This window comes from Lissotriton helveticus, chromosome 10, assembly GCF_964261635.1.
Source record: "Lissotriton helveticus chromosome 10, aLisHel1.1, whole genome shotgun sequence".
NCBI classification, from domain to species: domain Eukaryota; kingdom Metazoa; phylum Chordata; class Amphibia; order Caudata; family Salamandridae; genus Lissotriton; species Lissotriton helveticus.
In genome coordinates this window covers 381,580,382-381,604,833 of record NC_136071.1, presented here as the reverse complement: position 1 = coordinate 381,604,833, position 24,452 = coordinate 381,580,382, and the positions used below count along the sequence as shown (strand labels likewise).

General features: G+C 46.1%; 1 protein-coding gene across 1 annotated transcript in view; it reads left to right on the top strand.

Moving 5' to 3' along the window:
- The window catches only part of KCNH2 (potassium voltage-gated channel subfamily H member 2), a 1,950,790-nt gene that overhangs the window by 722,378 nt on the left and 1,203,960 nt on the right, over window positions 1–24,452 (top strand). The window lies entirely within an intron of this gene.

The window sequence follows — 24,452 nt, the reverse complement described above, 5'->3', positions numbered from 1 at the left end:
AGTACTCACCAATTTAGTCTTATAAGTCGAGGTGTACACTAGGCAGGCTTGAAAGTATAAAGCATGGCATGCCATATTACAGTGTTAAAGAATAAAGCAGTGCATTAACACATTAGCACCTACTAGGAGCAGTGTCACAAAAGTTAACTTCAAGAAATACTCTCCCATCTCTGTCCTCCCCTCCCACCTGCCAGTGATCTATATCTCCCAGTGTCCAAGAGCCTTTCCCTTCACCCAGTATCGATCCACTTCAAGTACATATATTGTGTGGTAAGGGCCAGCAGTGCTGTATTGTCAAGTTAATACAGTGTCTAACTGCACCTGTCCGGTACAGTGTTAATGACAAAGCCTCACACCAGCTCTTTGGGTTAGTGGTCATAAGACCACAGACGTATTTATTTTTCGCATACACAAAACAATATAACCCCTTCGCAGCTGGGGTAATTCCCCTGCTGTGCTGGGGGCGCGCACAGCGCCCCCATGCTCATGACGTGCTCAGCTCGTCATGAGGCACAGTGCTCGTGTGCTCATAACGAGCTGAGCTCGTCATGACCACACCCGTTTCCGTGGAACGTTCAGCAAAGCAGGGGAATTATCCCCGCGTGTGAGCGTTCCACGGCTCATGACAAGCTCAGCTCGTCATGAGCACACGAGCACCGTGCCTCATGACGAGCTGAGCTCATCATGAGCATAGAAGGTGTTAAACATCATCAGTTGCACAGTGACCACAGTATTTACATTATGTACACAAGTGAGACCTAAGCTTAACAGAGACCCTAGTACATGGGATTTACCTAACCATAACTAGTTTGTTCCTGTGCAACCAAGAAAACATAACTTTTCGATTTTGTGTCCCTTCCTTTTAAATCCTCCATCCTGAGGATAGGGCCCTCCTTATGAGAAGACCCAACCTTCCCTCTCACGTACCGGTAGTTCTCCCTGCCTCAGTAGCTCTTGTACAGGGGGCCCGAATGCACTTAGGATACCTACCTCGGGCACCCCCTACACCCACGTTCCATGCCCCCCAAGGGCCTGTGCTAGCTCGTGCCAACTCCCTGCATCGGTGGTTGACAGGTAAGGACGGCTTGTCAGTGACCACTCCCAACTCCCTGTGCCACTGCAGCCTCTTTGTTGACTTGCTTCCAGCACCCCTTGGAGGGTCCAGTGACGCTGATGTTATTTTGCTATAAAAAGGATATTGTTAAGGTGCCCGATGTGTGCAAACCTATCATGACCTCCCCCGCCACAGGCCAGCATAGTTCCCCATCTCTCTTACCCCCCACCATCTTACTGTGTGCATTGGCCTAGCCAGGCCGGCAGGTTCTCCAGAAACATTGTATTACCTTCCTTAGATAAGTGTACCCCATCCTGTAAGAAAAATGTTTACCCCCTCATGCATCAGTGAGGTATTGATGCTAAACAACCTGTGTTCAACAACTTATCAGCCTTCCTGTTCAACTGTTTGACAGACTCATTAAGGGCCATGACCAACTTACCGCCTGTCCAATTCGACCTCACACTTTGTGAGATCATGTTATTACGGCCTCCGGGAACTTCTTTAAAAGCCAACACATTTTGGAGACCACCAATTCAAATACGTTTTTTTACCCTTGCTCAGCCAAGTCATTGTCTCCAAAATGCAGGATGACAATCCCTGGAAGCAAAAGCCTCCAGGGCATCATTTTTTCAAATGCAGTTCAGTGGCCAAGGGCAGTCCTCCTTGACCACAGAAAGTCAGTTGAAATACAGCCTTCCTTGCCAGCGTGGTGTAGTCACCTGCTGAATAAAAAAAAAAACGTTGCCTGCTTTGCATACCAGTGGCCTAACACCAGCACATCTGTAACACCTTTTGGTCCCGCATTAACAGAAGGCAATGCGTAACACTTTATCTTGCTCTTCACCTGCCTTGACAGCAGAATACTGTAAAGGATTGGTTAATTAGTGCCAAAACATTTATAACATGTTCAATCTCACATAGCACTTGTAACAGTCAGGCTTCCACCTGCTGATCCTTGGAACCATTTGTCCTGCCAGCCCTATTACTGCCGCTGCGGTGGCTGCGCCAATCTGAAATGATTTTGAACTGAACTCTGTAGGATCCAAACCTGCTGACACCTGGGACCTACGAAGTACCCTGGCAAATTGAAACTTTGTCTGTGGGGCCCTGCTAACGACCCCTTGTGCCTGGTGTGCCATAAAGGTTTAAATATTTCCCAGTGGACAACACTCCTTCCCTGGGGCTCTGTGCAACAGTAGGTGTTCCCCCTTACCCATGTGGCCTGTCTTACATCGAGCAATGGTGACCGACAAGGAGTTTTTTGAGCATTGAACGTCTGGTAGCAGAAAACCCCGACGTTTGTTCTTCTTGTTCTTTGTCACCAACTCCCCCACTCTTAGTGCCCTATAGAAGGCCAGGGGAAAAAAGCTGTCCTAAACAAGCAAACCATAGCTGTTGGCCTACATACCTTCTCAAATCTGGCCATTATCCTTGCCAGCTTCAAGGTGTCTGTGGGATTCCTGAAATCCTGTCTGCATCCCTCCAATATCTGCCAGCCGTTCAGTGCCCTTTGGAACAGAAATGCTTTTGTCCCATCTGCAAAAAAGGAAATTGTCACAGTATGCCGCCTAGCATAAGACACAGGGTGCCCTTCACCTCTCATGGCCTCGAGAAATGTGATTACAGACTCTGAAGAAAACCCTTCACCAACCCCCTTGCTTTCCTGAAACCTGTAATACGTGTAATATGCCACCTAATAGACACACCCCATCTGGGGTGATAAACTGGCAGCACGAGTTCTGGTAGGCTGGGGCACAGCTGTCATAGTTGATCCAGGAATAGTGAAGGGAACTCCTCTGCTTCTGGGTGGTGATCCTGAGAGCCTGCATTGTAAAATGAAACAAAGCATCTGCTGCATTGGTCAGTGTACCAGGCACATGCTTTGACTTAAAGTTGACATTCAGCCTCAAACATAGCGGTATGATTTCCGCCAGCAGACTCAAGATCATCTTAAACTTTCCCACTTGCTGATTAACGCACTCCACCACAGTAATGATGTCTGACCAGAATACGACTGATTGATTGCGGAACTGCTCCGGCCATATCGTGAAGGATACCAAGCTGGGAAAGAGCTGCAAGAATCCAATGTTTGCCACTAACCCAGACTCCACCCACTGTCCTGGCCACTGTTGGGCACACCAAGATGCCCCCAAAATGGCACCAAAGCATAATTCCCCATGGGGCTTGGACATACCACTGTCCCATTGAAATTCCTAAAAAAAATGCCTCCCAGATTCTTATATCCTGCCGGACCCCACATGACCACCTAGTATGATGGTGCCCTTGAGTATGATGTGGGGAGCGAAATTCAACTGTCTCACCACCACCTGTACTTGATGTAATGTCACTTTTCTAGCATCCAAACATTCTTTCAACGCCCTTGTGAATGCCACAAGTCAGGCTGTCATCCACCACCTCCTGGCGCAGGGTCTAGACTGATTTGCATATAGCTGTGTCTGAACTGGGGTGGTGAAGTGAGATAAAGAGCGATGATGGATTCAACTCAGATCTGTGACTGGGGGTGAGTGTCAGAAAAGTTTCAGCGCTCCGTCCATCATCTCCTTTTGGTTGCTTTGTTCACCTTAAGGTGGCAGGGTATGCCCAGATGTGGGTCCCTTGCTTACTTTACCATTGGATTCAAGCTAGCCTGGCTGATGAGGGCTGTTAGCCCGAAACTGGTCCCAGGAAGCTTGTTTCTGGTCCAGGGTAGACTTGGCTTGGCAGTTCGGGCTGGACTGTTCCCATGAGGCACAGTGTCAAGACTGATTTGCATATAGCTGTATCTGAACTGGGGTGGCGCAGTGAGCTAAAGAATGATGATGGATTCACCCCAGATCTGTGACTGGGGGTGAGTGTCTGAAAAGTTTCAGCACCCCATCCATCATCTCGTTGTGTTTACTTCAATCATCGCCCCTGGACATCCCTGGCCTGGGAGTGAGTGCCACGACCAGAGTGCATCCTCCGGCTCCCCGTCATACTTGTCGGCTCTCCGGAGTTCAAAGAGCCTTGGTAATTTGGTACTTATATGAAGTTGTGCAATAATGCAGAGAGATCAAAGCCCATCATTACGAGGGAGACTCTAAGTGGTGCAATAATATCAGTAAATAATGATACAGCGTAGTAAAAGTGGATTACCACAACATTTCTCATTCCGCAACTTGAATTGGGGTGGCGGCAGTAATACTTCATGTTTTTACCTGTTCCGAGCTGCAAAAGTAGGAAAAGCTTCAAGTTCAGTGTTTCCCCAGCACAAATTCCATTGGGTTTCCCTCTATAAATTTTGTGAGAGGGGATGGAGTATGGTATTACTGCAAATCAGTTCTGTGACGTCTTTCTACAACCTGTAGTAAAGAAAATTCCCTCTTATCTCCAAGACACCAGAGATGTCCTTCGCTTGATTAATGATATGGACGGGAGCACAGACGTGGACCTCCTATTGACCTTAGACGTGGAAGCCTTGTACACGAACATCCCTCAACAGGCAACCTTAGAGGCAGTGGAATCCACCCTGAGATTGGAAGAATGGACATCCCCCACCCCGATCTCCTTTATCATGGAATTAGCCAACATAGCCGTGACGGAAACATTTTTCAAGTATGAATCACAGCTATACCATCAGATCCGTGGAACGTCTATGGGTTCTACCTTCGCGCCGAGCGTGGCCTGTATATACATGGCCACATTCGAGAAATATCACATCTACTCTCCTGAACGTAACCCATTTCTCAAGAATCTCACCCTATGGCGTCGTTACATAGACGATATCCTGATCTTTTGGAAAGGAGATCGGACGAGCTGCAATGCCTTCTGTACTTGGATCAATCAGCAGGATCCCTTTCTAAAATTCACAGGGACTATTGCTGAAGACTCAATACCTTTCCTTGACCTGACAATCATATTGGGCCCCACAGGAATCACCACCACCCTTTACAAGAAAGAGACTGATAGAAACAGCCTCCTGCTCTATAACAGCCACCACACCAAGGCACTGAGGGACAACCTACCGTTTGGGCAATTTCTCAGACTCCGTAGAAATTGCACCGCTACCTCTGATTACCAACGTGAAGCACACACCCTACAACACAAACTTCAGGAGAGGGGCTACCCGACAAGATTACTGAAACAATCTATGAAGAGAGCCCTCAACAACAACAGAGAATCTCTCCTTGAAACCCACGATAAGGAGAAAGAAGATATCATTACCTGTGTAACATCTTTCACGAAAAATTCCTCTTTCATTAAGAAAACAGTGAACACGCACTGGGGCATTCTGAACTCTGTGACTTTGGACATCCCCCGTCCTCGATTCGCCTTCAGAAGAACCACCAGTCTGAAGGACCAATCAGTCCACACCCCACCTAAGAAGACAAGCAATCGTCCACAGAACACCCTTTGGGATTTGCCCCCCGTCACGGGACATTACTGATGTGGCAATTGTGTGGTCTGTCCCCAAACCACACAAACTAAAACGGTCCAACTCTCAGACACCTTCAAGTGGCATTTGAATAGACACACCAACTGCAATAGCAGTAATTGCATCTATATGCTGACCTGTCCCTGCGGACTGAAGTACATTGGAATGACGACTCGCACGGTGAAGGTACGCATCATGGAACATAACAGCAATATCCGATGCAAGAAATCACATACCCGCCTATATGAACACTGCAAACAACTTGGCCATGCAGCTGAAGACATCAAATGGGTGGTTCTGGAATGGCATCCTTCATCAAACCAACAGGCCTTATATAGAGTTGAACAAAGATGGGTGCACCGTTTACATTTAGACACCGAGGGACTAAATGACTCCGTCCCCTGGAATATGCTATCTAGATAGATCGCCACTAGGAAGACACATTTCCCCATGTCAATGTCTACCACTCCTCTCTCTTTGGCAGCTAAGCGATATGAACCCTGTATATTGTCAATACATGCCAACCTGTCGATAGCACACTATCACTGATGGGTTGCCACACTGTAGCTTTGATGTATTGAGAGAGGGGCCCATCAATCTGTCAATCTGTTTATCATTATCATACAATCTGTCTATTATTATCACACAATATTGTTCGGCCCTCCCTGGCACTCCTTGACCCATGAGCCACCCGAACCGTGATTGCAACTGCACTCCAGTGATTATTGACTGACGTCCAATCGCGACATGACAGCCACACTGTACCAGGGGTCCCCAATAACAGCTGTGCCTCACACAAGCTTACCCTTAGGAGTCCTCTTTCCCACTCCAAGATGGCGCGTTATTCCCGCAACTCCGCAATCTAGACAGCGCCACCGACACCAGCCCACCATGGCTGCTCAACAACCAATCCCAGCATAGGGCCCATAACCACGATGTGCTCCCTTAGACTAAAGCGATCGGCCCACCACCACTATAGATCCAATATTTAACCATTACGCCCTCAATTTCTCCTGCCCTATATGATCGACACGAGGGAGCTAACTATCCAGTTCACCACAAAATTCCTTTTTGTCAGGCTTCCGCCATCCTTACCCTTTGAACCCTTGTACCCTTCTCCAACCCCTCACAAAGATGGCGTGCGCTTCCGATACCATGACGCATAGACGTCATCATGATGCACCAGTATCGTCGGGTTGTTTGGTATGGTTGCCCAGCAACCCCAAGCAAGACACGCCCCCGAATCACGCTCTAAGCCCGGCCATTTAACGACGTTTGGCACAGTCCAACACCAACGGCTGCTCTACGTGCCAAACCTTGTCGGGCGGTTTAGGTGGAGAGGCTACTCCGCTGCGCTAATGAGGTAAGGGGGCCGCTGCAATGGGCACTTTTTCCTTGTGGTTAGTCGGGCTCAATGGACCCTCGTACGAAACCCACTTTCGTTGACCTGGCACCCAGGGGCTCCAGGGTTCTGCCCTCTCCCAGGTCGACTGCGGGGTTGGGTGATCGTTGACATTCTCGGATCCCCGACCGCCGCAGTGTTTCTCGTGGGGAGGGACTGTTGGGTGTTGCTCCTGCGCGCGCCCCCCGCCCGCCCCCCTCCCGCCACCCCGGGTTGGCATAGTTGTATGTTATCCGGGAGGGGGTGTGTGGAGATGGGGGGGAGTGTCACGCGCGGAGCCTCCAATACCGCGTGCACCGTTGCTGACTCATGGGGGGTCGCTGTGGTGGTTGTGGAGACCCGTTGGGTTCTCGCTGGGTCCCCATCCAGGCTACGACCTACCTAGAGTGGTATGACCTCACTGGGGTCATCGTGTGTTTGGCGAGACCACGGTGGGTTTGGCCGATGTTGTCCACTTGATATTCCGGACTGTCCAACCATGGGGTCTAATCTAGCACTCTACCCCAACAATCAAATTCCCTTTTAAACCGACTGGACCCTCCCCCTTTTTACCTTTTTTACCTTTTCAGACAATTTTCACACAACGCAGGTCCAACGAGAACAGCCTTGGGGCACTAATACCCACCATTGAGGGTAAGTCTATTATAAGTGGTCTCCCTCGATTGGTATTCTTCTCTACCCCTTTTGATAGCACGCCTGCTGGCGCTAGAACCTACAAATTAACTACCTATGTACACAACCACCTGGTTGAGACACTATATGTCTGTTGTAATTTTAACACGCAGAGATGTTATGTTATACTCTTAGTTGTTAGGTATACTTCCTCCTCTCTCTTCACTTTGTACACCTGTATACAATCAATGACTTCTAACAATGGATAAGTCGACGGAGATTGATCACTAGCTCATGTTTATCTTTCTCCCCACAGGGTAGACCTACGACGCAGGAACTCGTCCTGCTGGAGTCGGCAACCACTCAGGTTGTATTCTCCATACTCCTCAGCCCACTCTGGGCTTATCACTAAGTTTATGAGCACACCCTAGGTGCTGAAGAATTGCCGATAGGGCATGAAACATGTTGACCTGTTCACATACGAGGGTTGAACGGGACCAATCCCCATAGCCTGTTTGTGTCCCAGCACCCCTCTTGTTTTAATAAGGTGGTTAACTACATGAATAAATTGAATGGAGTAGACTATACCAACCTTTTTTATTCACATATTCCCTCACGCTCACTACTTCTCAACCTGGGACCCTCACACCCACTCGATCAACGGCCAGGAACAAAAGATCTCCACAAAAGTGTAGCACTGTGTGCTACCCGTCAGGCATTGCAGCGCCGGCTTAACGTTGGAGCAGGAAGCCGATGATGACACGAGACGACTAGCTGGCGATATGACAACAGCCGTTAAGCCAGCCTGTTGTGTGAGGCATCCCTAGTTCCGAAAAGGGATACCCTTCCCTGATTCACCTTGATATACCTACACACGTGTATCTCTTAGAGAGAGGAAGAAAGATTACCTCACTGTACTAATACCACTCCCCTGGGGAACTGTGTGCATCTTTTTGTTATATATGCAAATCTTGTAGACCACGATTAGAATGATGGCCAAAATCTTGTTTGCGTTCACACTATCATCTCTCTCTTTTGACAGACATGACTGCATCACTGCCCGAAGGTATTACGAGTAACACGTTTCCTGGCCAGCGCTCAGCAACTATTCCAGGACATGGTCTTGAAACCCCCTCTCCATCCCCTTCATTTCTGGTTTCAAAGTATCAATGGGCAGGACTCAAGTGCTTTTGGAAGCTGTAGGGCTCCTTGGACAAATGATGGCCTGACAAACTACAACACCAGATATAAGACCGGGGGAGAAGGAGGAATAGGAGACTAGGTCGCCCTCCAAATACTTAGTGCACAAAAAAGGAATCCAAAAGTTGGTTTCCGAGACCTTGCTCGTGTCAAGGTAAATGACCTGATTGGTCAGTGGTACCTTACAAGAAAGAAAAATTTCTTTCTAGTGTCCCCTCACTCACCAGGGCTGCCCCACGGTGACATGCTTCATCATTGGGATCCTCCCAGTTCTCTACGAAAAGGGGCGTGCTGCGACTCACGGACTACGCAGGAGCACTTTGAAGTGAAAGACTCTGGGCCAGATGTAGGAGGCCATTTACCGACCGGTAACGGCCGATTTCGGCCGTTACCGACCGGTAAATGGGCATTTAGGATGTAGGGGCATCATTTTACAGATTCAGTAAATTTACCGATTCGGTAAATTTACCGATTCTGTAAAATACCAAATCGGTATTTTTACCGATTCGGTAAATCCCAGATGTAGGTGGGACTCTTCTGAGTCCCAAAGGCCCTACAGATTCGGTATTTTACCACCCAATCCAATTGGGTGGTAAAATACCGAATCCAGGTGTGCATGCACATGTGTGCATGCACACCTAGCCATGTGACAGACAGACATGCCCTTAGGGCATGTCTGTGTGCCACATGGCACACATGTCCGTCTTTGGGGTTCTAGAGGGTATCAAAGTGACACCCCCTGCACCCTTGCTGGAATCGGTATTTACCGAATCGGTAAATACCGATTCGGTAATGCCCATTGATTCCTATGGGCTTCAATGCCCATAGGAATCAATGGGCATTACCGAATCGGTATTTACAGAATCGGTAAATACCGAATCTTAACGATTCGGTATTTACCGAGTCTGTGTTACCTACATCCCCCCCCCCCCTCTATTTTACCACTTCTTAAATACCGAATCGGTAAAATTCGGTATTTAAGAAGTGGTAAAATAGAATTACCTACATCTGGCCCTATGTGTTGTGCAAAACAAGTGGTGGAGTGGGTGTGGGTGAGTTAAAAATACCATGCTTAGTGGACTTCAACAAATTTATAATGCTCCTAGGCAGGTATTAAAAATGGGGTTAGAATCACTGTTATTCAACCTGTAATGAGGATTGATTCAGTGAAGGGTCCTTCACTGAATCAATCCTCATTACAGGTTGAATAACAGTGATTCTAACCCCATTTTTAATATACATGCCTAGGAGCATAGTATTTTGGTATTTTTAACTCACCCACACCCACTCCACCACTTGTTTTGCACAACACATAGTCTTTCACTTCAAAGTGCTCCTGCGTAGTCCGTGAGTCGCAGCACGTCCCTTTTCGTAGAGAACTGGGAGGACCCCAATGATGAAGCATGTCACCGTGGGGCAACCCTGGTGAGTGAGGGGACACTAGAAAGATATTTTTCTTTCTTGTAAGGTACCACTGACCAATCAGGTCATTTACCTTGACAAGAGCTAGGTCTCGGAAACCACCTTTGGATTCCTTTTTTGTAAACTACAACATCACACTGCTGGCCCCTTGGGGAAGTGAGGGTCGCAGACCAGTCGTCCCCTGGGGTACTTCGTACATGCCGAAGGACAAGGTGGTGGGGGTCGGTTTAGTTAGGGGAGGGGGCAGGAGTAGGCAGGCCTATAAAGGTGTCAGGAGAGGAGTATCAGCTTCTTCCTGACACCAGTACACCACCGGGAGGGAAGGGTTTATAAACATTAGTCCGCCCACCCACCCTACAGTTGGTAGAGGGGTACAGGCATAGGTCTTTACAGCGTTGCCAGTGTTGGACAGGTTGCTGGGTGTAGGCGGATCTTTGGAGGGGTGGTGAGTCACATACGGGTGGATCCCCCCTCGGGGGGAGGGTGCACACATGCCTGATGTCTGGGCACGAGACACAATGACCAACAAAAGAAATTTGGAAGAGGGTTTTTTGGAGAGCAAATGAAGGTGAGAATGGGGATATGACAGGAGGTCAGAGAGTGAAAGTGGAGGAATTAAGAGGATGAGACGGTTTTTGAGAATGGCGAGAAGAGAATGAAACTGTGTAGTTTATGTTAAAGAATTTATAGTTGCATTTGTGTAATGTTTAATAAAGTTTAAGTGTTTAGTGCAACCATGTCCTAATAAATGGCCTTTTACGCTTCAAGTGACAGCATTGAGTGTGATTATTGCACGATTTGCAGTGTGTACATACAGCACGCAGCCCAAGTGTTTTTGGGAAAGTGGAATTCCTGCCTTATTCCTCATGTTGCCACAGTATTACAAACACCTCACCCTGAACTGGAGGTTCACATTTTAGAACACACTGTGCTGACTTTGGACGTGTTTGGCAGGTGCACCTGCAGCAAGGGTGCAGATCTCTCTGTGAGGCCTCCGAACTGAGCTGTATTCTGAGTAGGCATAGTAACAGATTTACTGACGTTCAAAGTGGAAAAGGAAGTCCTACTGTGTACTGCGTGGAAAACATGTTCAGGCAGGGCTCAAGTTAACTGTTGCTGACTGAGTGTTGTATGGGGTAGGCAAAAATAATCAGGGAAAAAACGAGGTTGTTAAATGGAAAGTCCTGGTTCAAAATTATATTGTCAGGCTTCCTTGAGTCCCCCAAACTCTCCAAGCCCCTGGTGCAGATTGTCGTCGGACCGCGAGTCGAAGATACAGTGATTTCGACTTTTCTGAAATCACAAGCTGCGCCTGGCAGCAGTCCCTGGCCTAGTCTGCAGTCGAGGCGGGCAGGAGTTAAATCGAACAACTTGGAAAAAACGAAAGCGAGCAGCTGCCGCTGGTTCAAGCATTGCTTCCGCCACTTGAAGGAACGGGGCCTCTCGGGTACCTCTGGCAAGCACCCACAGATAAATCCAAAAGAAAACACCTCCTCGGTGAAGAAATGTAGAGAGGCCACTAGGGGGAAAAAACAAGGAAAATGATATTGTCAGGCTTTCTTGAGTCCCCCAAACGCTCCAAGCCCCTTTTTTTCACTGAAAAAAAACATACGTTTCAGGGACGTTATTGTTAGTTGGATATTTCACTCATAGAAAACCAGAGAAATTTGGCCGTTATAGTTAGTTGAGCTAACTCTAACTCACGCCCCCACATTGCACTGCTGATGACGTCACATTTTACATCATTCATGACATGATCAGTAACATCACTGATGACATCCCTGATGATATCTCAAATGACATCACTGATGACATCATCCATGTGATAATCTGATGCACCTACTCACACCCTAATATAACCTTTGATACACCTTGGCATGCATATATATATATATATATATATATATATATATTACCTACTGGCGGTCGCCAGTAGGTATATATAGTTAGGATTTTTTCTCTATGGGTTTTTTGAAAATTCTATGTCTAATAACTTTGGCGTTTGTGGACGGAATCGGCTGAAATTTTCAGGAAAATGGCACATTTTGTTTCTGAGCAGCCCTTGAAAATTTGGGGGGGGTTCGTCCAGTGGGGGCCGAGAAAAAAGGGGGGTCCCAAAACGTGTTTTTAACATTGAGTTTTCCATAGGGCGGTTGGCCTCACTTTTAGCCCGAACGGCTGAATGGATTTGCACGAAACTTGGCAAAATTGTAGGGACTGGTAGCCCGATGTGCCTTTTGTAGGTCTCAATATATGTGCTCCAGTGGATTTTGAGAAATTAACGTTTAAAAAAAGATATATATCTGTAACAGCGGACCGGTTAGCGCTCTGGTTCGCGGACTTTTCGCGCAACGGAGCTTTGTGAAGCGAAGCTGATTGGTTCTCCGGCGTCTGTCAACATTCCAAACAGTCCGTAGCGGCCGCCATCTTGTCTCTCGGTAGGATCGAGAGACAAGAGGAGGTCAAAACAAAGGGGGAAATAACTATAAGGGGGCATAGTAGATCCTCGCTGACCCCCTAGGTTTGATGTGGAGGTTTTAAAAGGGCCCCGCGGGGCAAAAAAAAAACAAAATAATAATAATCGAACGGCTGAATGGATTTGCACGAAACTTGGCAAAATATTAGGGACTGGTAGCCCGATGTGCCTTTGCTAGGTCTCAATATATGTGCTCCAGTGGATTTTGAGAAATTAACGTTGAAAAAAAGATATATATCTGTAACAGCGCTCCGCTTCGCGTACTTTTCGCGTTACGGAGCTTTGCGAAGCTGATTGGTTCTCCGGCGTCTGTCAACATTCCAAACAGTCCGTAGCGGCCGCCATCTTGTCCCTCGGTAGGATTGAGAGACAAGAGGAGGCCAAAGCGAAGGGGGAAATGACCATAAGGGGGCATAGTAGATCATTCCTGACCTCTTAGGTTTGATGTACCATTTTGCCAAGTTTGGTGTAATTCCGTTCAGCCATTCAGGCTGTAGACGTATGTAAATGTCCTATGGAAAATTGCATGGGGAAAACACATTTGAAAGTGTTGAAATTTAGAACCAATTAAAATGTTACTTTGGTTTTGTATTTGTGTGTGATGAAAGTTAATTGGTTATGTATATATGTCAAATGAGAGGAAACCACAGCCATTTTGTGATACTACTGTCTGAGGTACATTTGTGAGGAATTTTTGGTGGTGAATTTCTGGTGTTTGATTTACACAGTACTAACACTTCTGCTACTTTTAAAAAGGTGAGTTGTTAATTTGTAAGGGGAACTATGTTGTACACTTGAAGATAATTTGAAAAATGTTTTCTGTTATTTATTTGCAGTCCTTCTGTTATACTAAATACTTGATGAAGTTAGTTTTATATTATGTATTACTAAAAACGATAAATGAAAGTGATTATTTTTTTCTGCAATTTACAGCAAGCAATTTCAAAATAAAATGGCTCACAATGAAGAGACCGTGGCAATTTCTTTTGAATTGTCCACTACATTGATTGAAATTGAGAGCACCAATAATGAAATATTGTCACAAGGAGGACATGACTTGTATGATTCCATTAGATTGATTGAAATGGACAGCACCAAGAATGAAATATTGTCACAAGGAGATGACTTGAATGATTCCACTACATTGATTGAAATTGAGAGCACCAATAATGAAATATTGTCACAAGGAGGAGATGGCTTGTATGATTCCATTAGATTGATTGAAATGGACAGCACCAATAATGAAATATTGTCACAAGGAGGAGATGACTTGAATGATTCCACTACATTGATTGAAATTGAGAGCACCAATAATGAAATATTGTCACGAGGAGATGACTTGAATGATTCCACTACATTGATTGAAATGGACAGCACCAATAATGAAATATTGTCAGAAGGAGGAGATGACTTGAATGATTTTTTTGATCAATCTCTTGATGGCGAATTTATCGAGTGTTTGGAGACCATAGAGTTACAAGAATCATCATTGCAGACTTTTAATGAGGAGATTCCAGATGAGATGATTGAAGAGGAAATTACTGATGAGGACATGTTACTAGTTGTTTCAAATTTAGAAAATTCTGAAGAATAAATTTATATTTAGAAATCAAAAATTGTTTGAGACATTATTTATTTTTATTTTTAATTTATGAGGTTGTAGCGAAGTGATTGTAGTATAAAATGAGACTTATAGTATAGAGTGCAACATTTTTATGTTACATGGTAAGTTTACTCATATTTACTTCCCTTCTGCCACTATATTATCTCCAATGTGTATTTGACATGTCTTCTTCATCTCCGGCCTCCTTTCTCTCACTGTGTGTCTCCGATGCATCTTATCGCTGGTATTTTGTGTAATTACAGAAGAGAGTAAAATAAAATAGTTCGGAACGTGAAAAGGGGGCAAAGTAGAGTACTCCTCACCCCCTAGGCCTTTTTAGGCGGTCCCAAAAGGATCAGTTTCTGCTTTCCTGAGAGATTATGGTATGAGTTCCATATACCACAATAACTTGCATTACAACATGCAAGATATCTATCTCCTATTACCAACTTTTGGAGATATTCGCGCTAAGCGCGAATATCTCCAAAAAGTAACACCTGCCCTGAGCAGTTCTTAGCCATGTTATCCAATGGGAGGTGGATAACATGGCTAAGAGTATTAGCTCGGTAATGCATGAATATCGCTGACTTTTTAGCGATATTCATGCATTGCGGCCGTTTATTATCGCATTTGCGATAAACCTTGATAATAGTAAGGTTTATCTTCGATAATTTCTGACGATGCTTAGTGGTAAAAAATTGGTTGGTAAGCATCGTTAGCGATAAATATCGCTTAACTTTGGTAATATGCCCCAACGTCTGTTAACGTTCGATTCGAAGGAAATGAGGAAGTGTTGAAAAACATTGTCTGCGCCATCTTGCCTTTTTTGAAATGCCACACTTTTGTCGTGCACGGCAGCCATTTTAGATGTCTTGACCAGACCCACTCTCTGCACGCTGTCGATTCGTAGCATGGCTCCTCACCCTCGTAAGCATCTCCCCCAGGCACTGGTCACCACCGCTCTCTGTCTTATGCATGGGCAATAAACCTTCCCCCATCTGCGCTGCTCTTCCCTGAGAATCACACTCTGTGCCCGCCCGACACCTCCCTTTCGCCCTATTCACTACCGCACCCTCTGACACTCCTCTTCCTCTGTGTCCGAATGTCCAGGCCGGTCCTAGGCTATCAGCTAGCCCTGCAGATGTAGTTTATGGCCCCAGCTGTAAAGAATCACCCCTCTTCAAAGGAGTTATAGTAGATCAAGGCCCACACCCGATGTGATCCGTCACAGCACACGCGTTCCTACTATCTGAAAACCATCCTGTATTGTGATTGGGGAGGGGACCGAGCCTGAAGCGGAAGATTCCAGGAATGACTCTTTGTACATCAAAGTTTTTACAATTATGTGTCACATTAAAAATATATAGCACTCCAACAAAGTAGTAGGAATATAAAACTTTAATAACATATAAATATATACAACAAAACAAAAACAGTAAAAACATTTAAACAACGAAGAGACCGTGGCAATTTCTTTTTAATTATCCAATAGATTTATTGAAATTGACAGCACTAATAATGAAATATTCTTGTCAGTAGCGGTCTGTTGTGCGAATAGTTCCAAGGCAGCAGAACGCGCTGAAATCTAGATGGCACGAAAGTGATGTCTAGTAAGTTGCCGCCCAGCAAAAAACAGCGTGGGGCGCCGCGGGGGTGAGTGAGTCCAGTAGGCACCACAGCTATTCTTACCGGCATTGCAGAATTACTGCTGGGGACAATGCCTGTGCTGTAGCAGGGTCACAGCAGAAACAAAAAGGATTCTGTTGAAGATGTTGTTGGTTTTCAATTTGAAAACAGTTCTGGTGTCAACTGCTATGCTAATGTAGTGGTTAATGTTTTGTTTTCTCTAGAAAATGTAAAAGAGGGGGAGGCAGTCCAAAGTTCCGTTAAAAGGGCAAAGGAAAGGATCGGTGGTTTGAACTATCAGTCAAAAAGGGGAGGGGGTGCAATAATTTTTCCTACCGGGTCACACTGTGCTTTCACCGGAAGTAAGGTCTGCAGGATTGTAGTAATTCAAAGTGAGGCTGGCGCCAGCATGGGAGCGCCGACGTCCCGCGGATACAGTTTCGTCACTCCACGGGCGATCATGGCAGTCATTCCCCATCGGGGGTCGGAGACTCCCGCGGCTCCTCTAGAATCTTCAAGGTCGTGGAGGACTACGGTGGTGGAGTCAACCAGTGACCGGGCCATTTCTTTATGTTGGGCCCGCTCTTGCCAGGTCGACCGCCATTTTGAGAGTTCGGCAGCTACCGGCGATCGCGGGGTCACATGAGCGGACGGGCTCCACCCTGCCGGGCGAGACGTTGCAGCATGGCCACAGTGGAAGAACCGTTATCTAGGTCGTTCCGAAACTGTGCAGCACTGTAGTTGTTAGGATGCCACCGCCTGGAGCGCTGAGGGTGCAGCTGGGAAGCCTCCACCTGGGGAGGCGGGAGAGGCCTGTTCGCACCGTCTCTCCCTCCCAGTGCACCCCACGGCGTCTCGCTTGAGATTTGTTATGGCCGGACCAGGCGATGAGGACGAGGGGGGGGTCGGAGGCATGTGCAAGACATCCCCCTCCAGTGTTGTCGCAGCCATTATAAAAGAAAGAAGTGTCCCGTCCGTCTTCGGGCCGGGCTTCCGGTGGATGTCGGCCGGACGCCCCTGGCTCTGGCCCCATGAACGGGTTTCTTGGTTTATCGGCTGCAGCCGGATCCCGTCGGCCTCGGCCCCCCGACCGTTGGTGGTCGGACCGGAAGAGCATGTGGCGGGACTACCTGCAACTCTCAAGGGCCACCGCGGCCGGACTGGGAGAGAGAGGGGAGGGTCGAGGAGACATTCCCCCCCCTGCAACTGTTCAGCGTTGTAAAGGCAATCCCCTGGCCGGGTCCCGCTGGTCTCGGCCTCTCCTCCGGCTACACCCTACGTTAGGATCTCCTGGCCGAGGCGTGGCAGCAGGACCTGCCTTATATGGGCTGCTCCCGGCTGGGCGTAGCCGGAACCCTGCCCCACCTTGGAAGTTTCCAGAGTGGGGGTGGATGTTCTACTGACTTGCATTTTCCCTAGTCTATCGATTTTTTTGGCGTGGCAGGCGGTGGGACAGCGAGGGGTGATTTGGTTTCTCTTACTGTTTTTCTGGTCTCTCACCACTGGCATATTTTAACGTTTTCTTGTTTCTAGGACATTAATAGGTTTTATCATTACGTTATGTTATCGTTTCTTTGTTCGTTGTTTAATAAAAGTTCATGTTCATCAGTGGCCTACTGATTTTCGTTTTCCTATTTTTTTCTTTCCAGGTTGTTTCATGGTAAAGTTTCTGTTAACAGGATACAGTGATCACTTCGTTATTATTGCATATGTCCTTTTCACTAGGGGTGCTCTCTGGTCGGGCCAGATGACGTATCTCTAGTAAATGGTCCGGGTGAAAAAGGTGCATCAATCAGTGGGGAGTAGATAGGCATGACAGATTACAACGGGGGAGAACGGTCCGCATTACGTACCCTTTCACTACTTGCAAAGATTTTCCTACGTTTATTTGCAAACAGGGAATACCTCCAAAAAGAACTAATTCCCAAACAGTCAATGTTCGGACAATCAATCAATCAATGAGGAATGAAATAGGTACGACGTGTTAAAGGCTTGCGTTACCTACCCTTCACTATCTGCAAAGGGAGATAGAATATTCCTATTCTTCCTCGTTTGCAGGTAGAGAAGATCGTTAAGAGAATTAACTTCGAACAATTCAATGCTCGATTGAAACAATCAACAAGGGGTACTGTGAACACAAATGAACGCCGCTTATATACATACGCATTGCTATTTTCAACAGGTTGTTCCTAATGTTTCTATTTTAGCGAGGTCAAAAGAGATCCCATTAGTGGCCTACTGATTTTGCTCGATTCCTTTTGTTTTTTTACACGATTTTTCGCTATCTGCAAAGACTAAACAGAGTATTGCGACTCTGTGCTTGTTTGTAAATAGAGAATGAACCAAAGAGAACAATCAATCAAATGGAGAGAGAAGCAGGCACGACGGATTACAAAGGGGGAAAGGGCTGCGTTAACTACCCTTCACTATCTGCAAAGAGAGAGTACTCCTAATAGAAATGAGGGGTGGGGGGCAGCAATCAAAGCAGATCAGTGTGCATAAACACGAAAAAAAAAATTCTTACCACGTACTTGACATTCGACAGCTTATGATATTTGCTATTAAAAAACCATTGAAATTCACTGAAAAAACCATAGGTTATAGACCATATATAGTTAGGAATTAGCATTTACAAAACCTTGAAAATTCACTGAAAAAACCATAGGTTATAGACCATATATAGTTAGGAATTAGCATTTAAAAAACCTTATTTTACTCACACAAAACCATTGAAATTCCATATATAGTTAGTTGCACTAACTATATATTGCGCACCCGCAATCCACTGCTGATGATGTCACATATTACATCATTCATGACATGGTCAGTGACATCACTGATGACATCACTGATGACATCTCAAATGACATCACTGATGACATCACTGATGACAACATCCAGTGACTATGTTTCTGTAAAGTTAAAATATGTCTTACATATTGAAGAATGAGTGGATGTATAAGTGTCTGGACGAAGGATTTAGTAGGTGCATGACTGAATGTATGAGTGAGTGATTAAATGTGTCTCACTGAGTGCATGGGTTAGTGACTAAACTGTCTTAATTTGTGCATCATTATGTCTGTTGTTCTGTAAACTGCTGCATGTGTTGATCAGTAGCTATATGAGTAACTATATGGGTTATTGATTGATTGCCCAAGTATTTGCATGGGAGACTGAGTGTGTGTGTGGCTGGATGGGAGGTGTGTGACTCTGTACAGATCAATGTGTACTTGTATCAATGATTGTATAAGAGAGTAAGTATGTGTTAGTATATGGTTGAAAACGTAAGGTGCTCTATGTTTAACTGTATAGAGTAGAAAATGGAAGTGTGATTGATTCTTTACAGGACTGACTAGGTGTGTGAGTAACTCCATGGATGAGTGGCAGAGTGTGAGTGTCTGTATAGGTGTATGAGTGCATATGATAGTGTTGTAAAGATGAGTGATTGTATGTATGAATGATTGTATGGGTGAATGAGTGAATGTGTGTGTAGACGTAGGAATCAGTGAGTACGTATGTAGTAACTAGTATTGGTGTGTCAATGGTTTCAAAAATTATACTCTGTTTTTAACACTGGGTGAAACAGAGGTTATATTAAAATGTGAGGAGATGCATTGTATTGTCACATGAATGATATCATCAGTGATGTGATCATTGATGTCAAGTGAGATGTCATCAGTGATGTCATTTGAGATGTCATCAGTGATGTCATCAGTGATGTCACTGACCATGTCATGAATGATGTAATATGTGACATCATCAGCAGTGGATTGCGGGTGCGCAATATATAGTTAGTGCAACTAACTATATATGGAATTTCAATGGTTTTGTGTGAGTAAAATAAGGTTTTTTAAATGCTAATTCCTAACTATATATGGTCTATAACCTATGGTTTTTTCAGTGAATATATATATATATATATATATATATATATATATAAAACATATTTAAACTTTACTGAAACACATGGTCCCTGGATGATGTCATCTGAAATGTCATTTGAGATGTCATCAGTGATGTCACTGACCATGTCATGAATGATGTATTGTGGCTTCATCAGCAGTGCATTGTGGGGGTGCAAGTTATAGTTAGCTCAACTAACTAGAACTGCCGAATTTCTCTGGTTTTGTACAAGTGAAATGTCCAACTAACTATAACGTCCCTGAAACCTATGATTTTTCAGTGAATTTCTAAGGTTTTTGAAATGCTAATTTCTAACTATAGTGTCCCTTAAACCTATGATTTTTTTCAGTAAATTTCTGAAGGTTTTTTTTACAGGCCACACCCCCTTTCTCCATCACTATGTAAATGAACCTCTTGGTGCAGTCTAAGTTGGGGGATTAAGTCCTCTTGAATACTGAGGGCCCCTTTGGGCCAATGAGCCCACCAGGTACCTCCAGTAAACCCCACACAGCTGTACTACTGAGAGTGGTACGAGGCCACGCACCCTTTTTACACCACTCTGTAAAGTTTACTCCCACCATGTAGTGCTATTTTTTCAGCTCAAAACACACCCTCACCTCCAAAATCAGACCAAAAAACTTTGCTAAATGCAGCAGAACACAAATAGTGAGTGCAAGCAGCTGTATGCGCTTGCTACTTGTGCTCTTATGGTAGGATTTTTTTCCCCCCAAATGACTCTTAATTATGTGAGCAGTAGTAATCCCATAATTCTTGGCAGTTCCACATTAAAGAGTAACAGAGTTACTGAAATTACTTTGATTACTCCAGTGTAATCAAAATACCACCTAGAAAGAAGAGACAAAGAGGTTCTGGCACCAGCCCCTTCCATTGTCGATCCCTCTTATAACCACAGTGATTACTCAGGATGGCCCCATCAACCATAATTACATCAGTTTTTAATTTGTGCCAGTGATTACATGAGATTGGCCCCAGGCCTCATTTTTGGGGCATGGGACTTAATTTTCAACATCAGACTTTGAGCCAGAGCAAGGTAGAACAAGCATTGGCATAACCAATATGTCTCGCCTTTGGGACCTTATTAGTGTGTAGCCATGCAGCATATCATCCTAAATGGAACAACAAGCAGGCGGGTTTACTTTAATTCCTGCACTGAAACCAGGTCCCACTTATAAAGTAGCTGTATTAGCCTTTTTTTTTTTTTTATCTTTTTATTAACAATTGACAAAACAGATAACAATCATCACAGTATAGCATTAATTTGGTTACCTTTGTAGCGCAAGGAGTCTCGGGACATATACAGTAATCACAGTGCATAGGGATAAAAACAGTGTAACAAGTAGGGTTCACAGTACAAGTGGTTTGTCAATCAAAGCGGTTCGGGGGGTCTCACAGATGTTTCCTCTGTAATCGTTCCAGGCGGACCAATGTATTAGCCTTTTAATGGGCAGGACACCTCTGACTAGAGAAGAGGAGATATCACGGGGCAGGGAGAAACGACTGCGACCGCCATTAGCCTCTTGAGGCAACTTGAAGCCCTCCTGGTTACAGCAAAGGAGCATGTGGAAGGTCTGCTCTTCCAGTGCTTCTTTAACAACTATGAAGAACCCTCGGTGAGAGAAGACGAGCCTCTGCTGGGATCAGAGGCGCAACTAAAGCCAAAATTCAGGGGGGCTACTAAAAATTTAGGGGGGGCTGATTCTTCCAGCAATATGCAGAGTGGAGATGCAGGGGCTCTCAGAAGGGGTCAAAACACAACAAAGCCTCATTAGCAAGTAAATGGTCTTTTAAAGACCTGTGTAGTACTCAGTGCAGCTGTGTGTGTGCCCGGGAAGCTGTCTCAGCCGGGCTGACACACACGACGGGGGGCTGAAGTCCTTTGAGCCCAATGGGCGTTGCACGCCTGGCTGGGATCTAACGGTGTACCCGTAGGGCTGGGAGGAGGCCCCACGGGGCAGGGAGACACGTATGAGGCAGTCCAGTGTCTCTTATTAGAACTCGAAGAGCTCTTGAATGAAACACTAGAGTCTGTCCAGGAATCTTACTGTGCAATCTTTGAGCAGCGAACAGGCTCCTGGGGCTGGGGGGAGGTGTGTAAGGAGCTCCTCTTGATGGGACTTTTGCAGCTCTCGATGGAAGCAGACGAAGCAGTCAGAAAGTACTATCCAACCCTGAGGCAGGGAGGGGGCACCACAGGTCAGAGAGGAGACCCCGTCGCAGGTCAGAGGGGAGACGCCCCGGGGCAGGGTGGCCCATCGGAGACCTGCAGTGCCTCATGACAGTAGTTGCAGGTGTCCTGACAGCAGCGGAGCAGTGTCTGCAGACACAGCGCAACGCGGCTCGGGTGACAAGTCTGAGGCCTCCCGGCTCCTCTGCAAACAATTTGCTCAGCCCGTGAGGAGCGCACAATGCTCTGTCCTGACATTTAACAGTGCAACTAAGGACCAGAAATTACTCCCGGGGGCCGCCGGGCGCCTCTCGATAGACCTCGCACAGCCCTTGAAGAAATCAGCGGCCTCCGTGAGATCTTACCGTGTAAACATACCAGAAAACACACCTGTGACTGGCCAGCTGCCTCTCCTAGCGGGAACCTCGTACTTCCTCAGTAAGTGCCCCCTTACAGGAATCCGAACTGGATTTTCGAATGGCCTCCGACAAGCTCGAGGATCCCAGCTGCCATTCGGAAATCCTCCCTCAATCCCTTGGTCGGCTCTTTCTGGATGAGGGATTATAATGGAAGATTCCCACAGCCTTTCGGTGCTGGCCTTTCTGACATAGAAACGCTGTGGAAATCTGACTCTGGGGGCCCCCAGCAGGGCCCCCATGGGTGCAAGGCCTCCGGATGGCGGCCTATAGGTGCCCCCTTGTTGACCTCTGCACACGGTGGCAGGCACCTTGAGATGCCTGCCACGGGTGGCAGGGATGAACTGCACCTCTGCTCTTTACAATGAGCATGCGTTCTGTTTGGAATGCATGCTCCCATTGTAAATAATAGGATTGCGACCGAACTTGTTCGGTCGCATCCTACTTGCTGAGCTGGAATCGACAACCGGAGGTCGTTCGGTTCCAGTTTCCAAACATTGTCGGACAGACTCCGGTCCATCTGACATCGTAATCGGGCCCATTAGTAGTGGTACCATAATATTAGAAAAAGACAAAATGCCCTACTGCCCAATACACAAAGAAAGTTGTAAATCTGTACTCTCAGATTTACATCTGCTTGCAAGATTTTCTGGAACTTCCAAACATTCCCAGGAACATGCATGGAAAGGTGCACCAGGTGTAGGTTTCCATATCTATTCAGGGGAGGTTATGTGACATTCCCAGTCGGATCTTAGTCTGCTTCTGCATACCTTTCAATAGCTGAGAACTTCACACAGGGGAATAGGATCCCCTGCTCTAACGCAAATCTGTGGGTCTTTTCTCCATGATCATAAAAATTAGAACACACCCCCCGAGGTGAAATCTCTTTCTCTGCACCTTCGGGAAATCTGGGGGTGATAAGTTCCACTTTCCACCATGGGAGGGGAGATAGGTGATCAGCCCTTAACTGTAGTGAATCTCCAGAGTGGCAATCGGAAGGAGTTTATAAATGCCCACAGTTGTAGTAGGCAGCTACCGTACTTGCGGCGGGTGCAGTGGCACCGGAGCCCATTGAACTCTGACAGCTGTTATTTTTCTACACGAACAGTAGAGTGAACATCTGAGAGCACGTTGTCCTTATGAAACCATGATCTACATTGCTGACATCGGAGGGAGCATGGAACAAGTCTCTGTCTCCCCCCTACAGAAATTTTAACAAGGAAACATAATCTTCTCAAAGTTAGCGGCGTACTTTCTACTGCTCTTGATTCAAGAAGCACTCACTGGAGAACAGCCTGACCTCAAAATGGCCTCAGAGAAGGCACCCAATGACTTAAACATGATAACCAGTCTACCTGACCTTAATGAGGACGACCTGCAACTGAGTTACGGTAACAAAACCACCAATCCCAAGGCAATGAACCCTAACGAGATCTCCAGTTCAGACATTTACCCTCCAACAACACCTTAACCGATACTTTTCATGGAACTTTTGACTATGCCTCCTGGGCGGAAACCTGAACTTGTCTTTATTTTCCACAGTGCCCGAGCAACCTTGGCTGATGCCCGGTGGAGCTGTCCCTTGTAGCTAAAGAGGAGTTTAGCTCTGATTCACCCCTTGTTCTCCTCGCCTCCCCGTTGTGCTTACTATTTGCATTCCTTACCCTTATTCGCCTTCTCCCCTCTACCTTTCCACTCCCCATAAGATGTATGTACGTGTTAATAAGTAACTGATATAACTATGTAACAATGTTCTGATGCAATGTCCTATCTCATGTAAAGCGCTCTGATACCTTCGGGTCTAGCCAGCACTATATAAAACTTTTCAAATAAAATAAACAAATAAATAAATAAACAGTAGCAGTCAAAGGGGTCTTTCCCCTAACTGAAGCAGAACTCATGATCATTGCTGAGCTACTCACTCTGTTTTACACACGTAAACTGGCTTATGTCTGCCAGGAATCAGTTTGTGAGTTTCCCACAGGCTTGAGGTAAATTCGTTCCTAAACATCTGACCGATTGAACTTTCTGGATTATTCCCCTATGCTCCTCTCTGTGTCCTTGGCCTTGCCCCCAGCTTCAGTATTCCGGGCTCGCCGCCTCGAGGTGGACCCTTCCTCTCGATAGATCACGGTT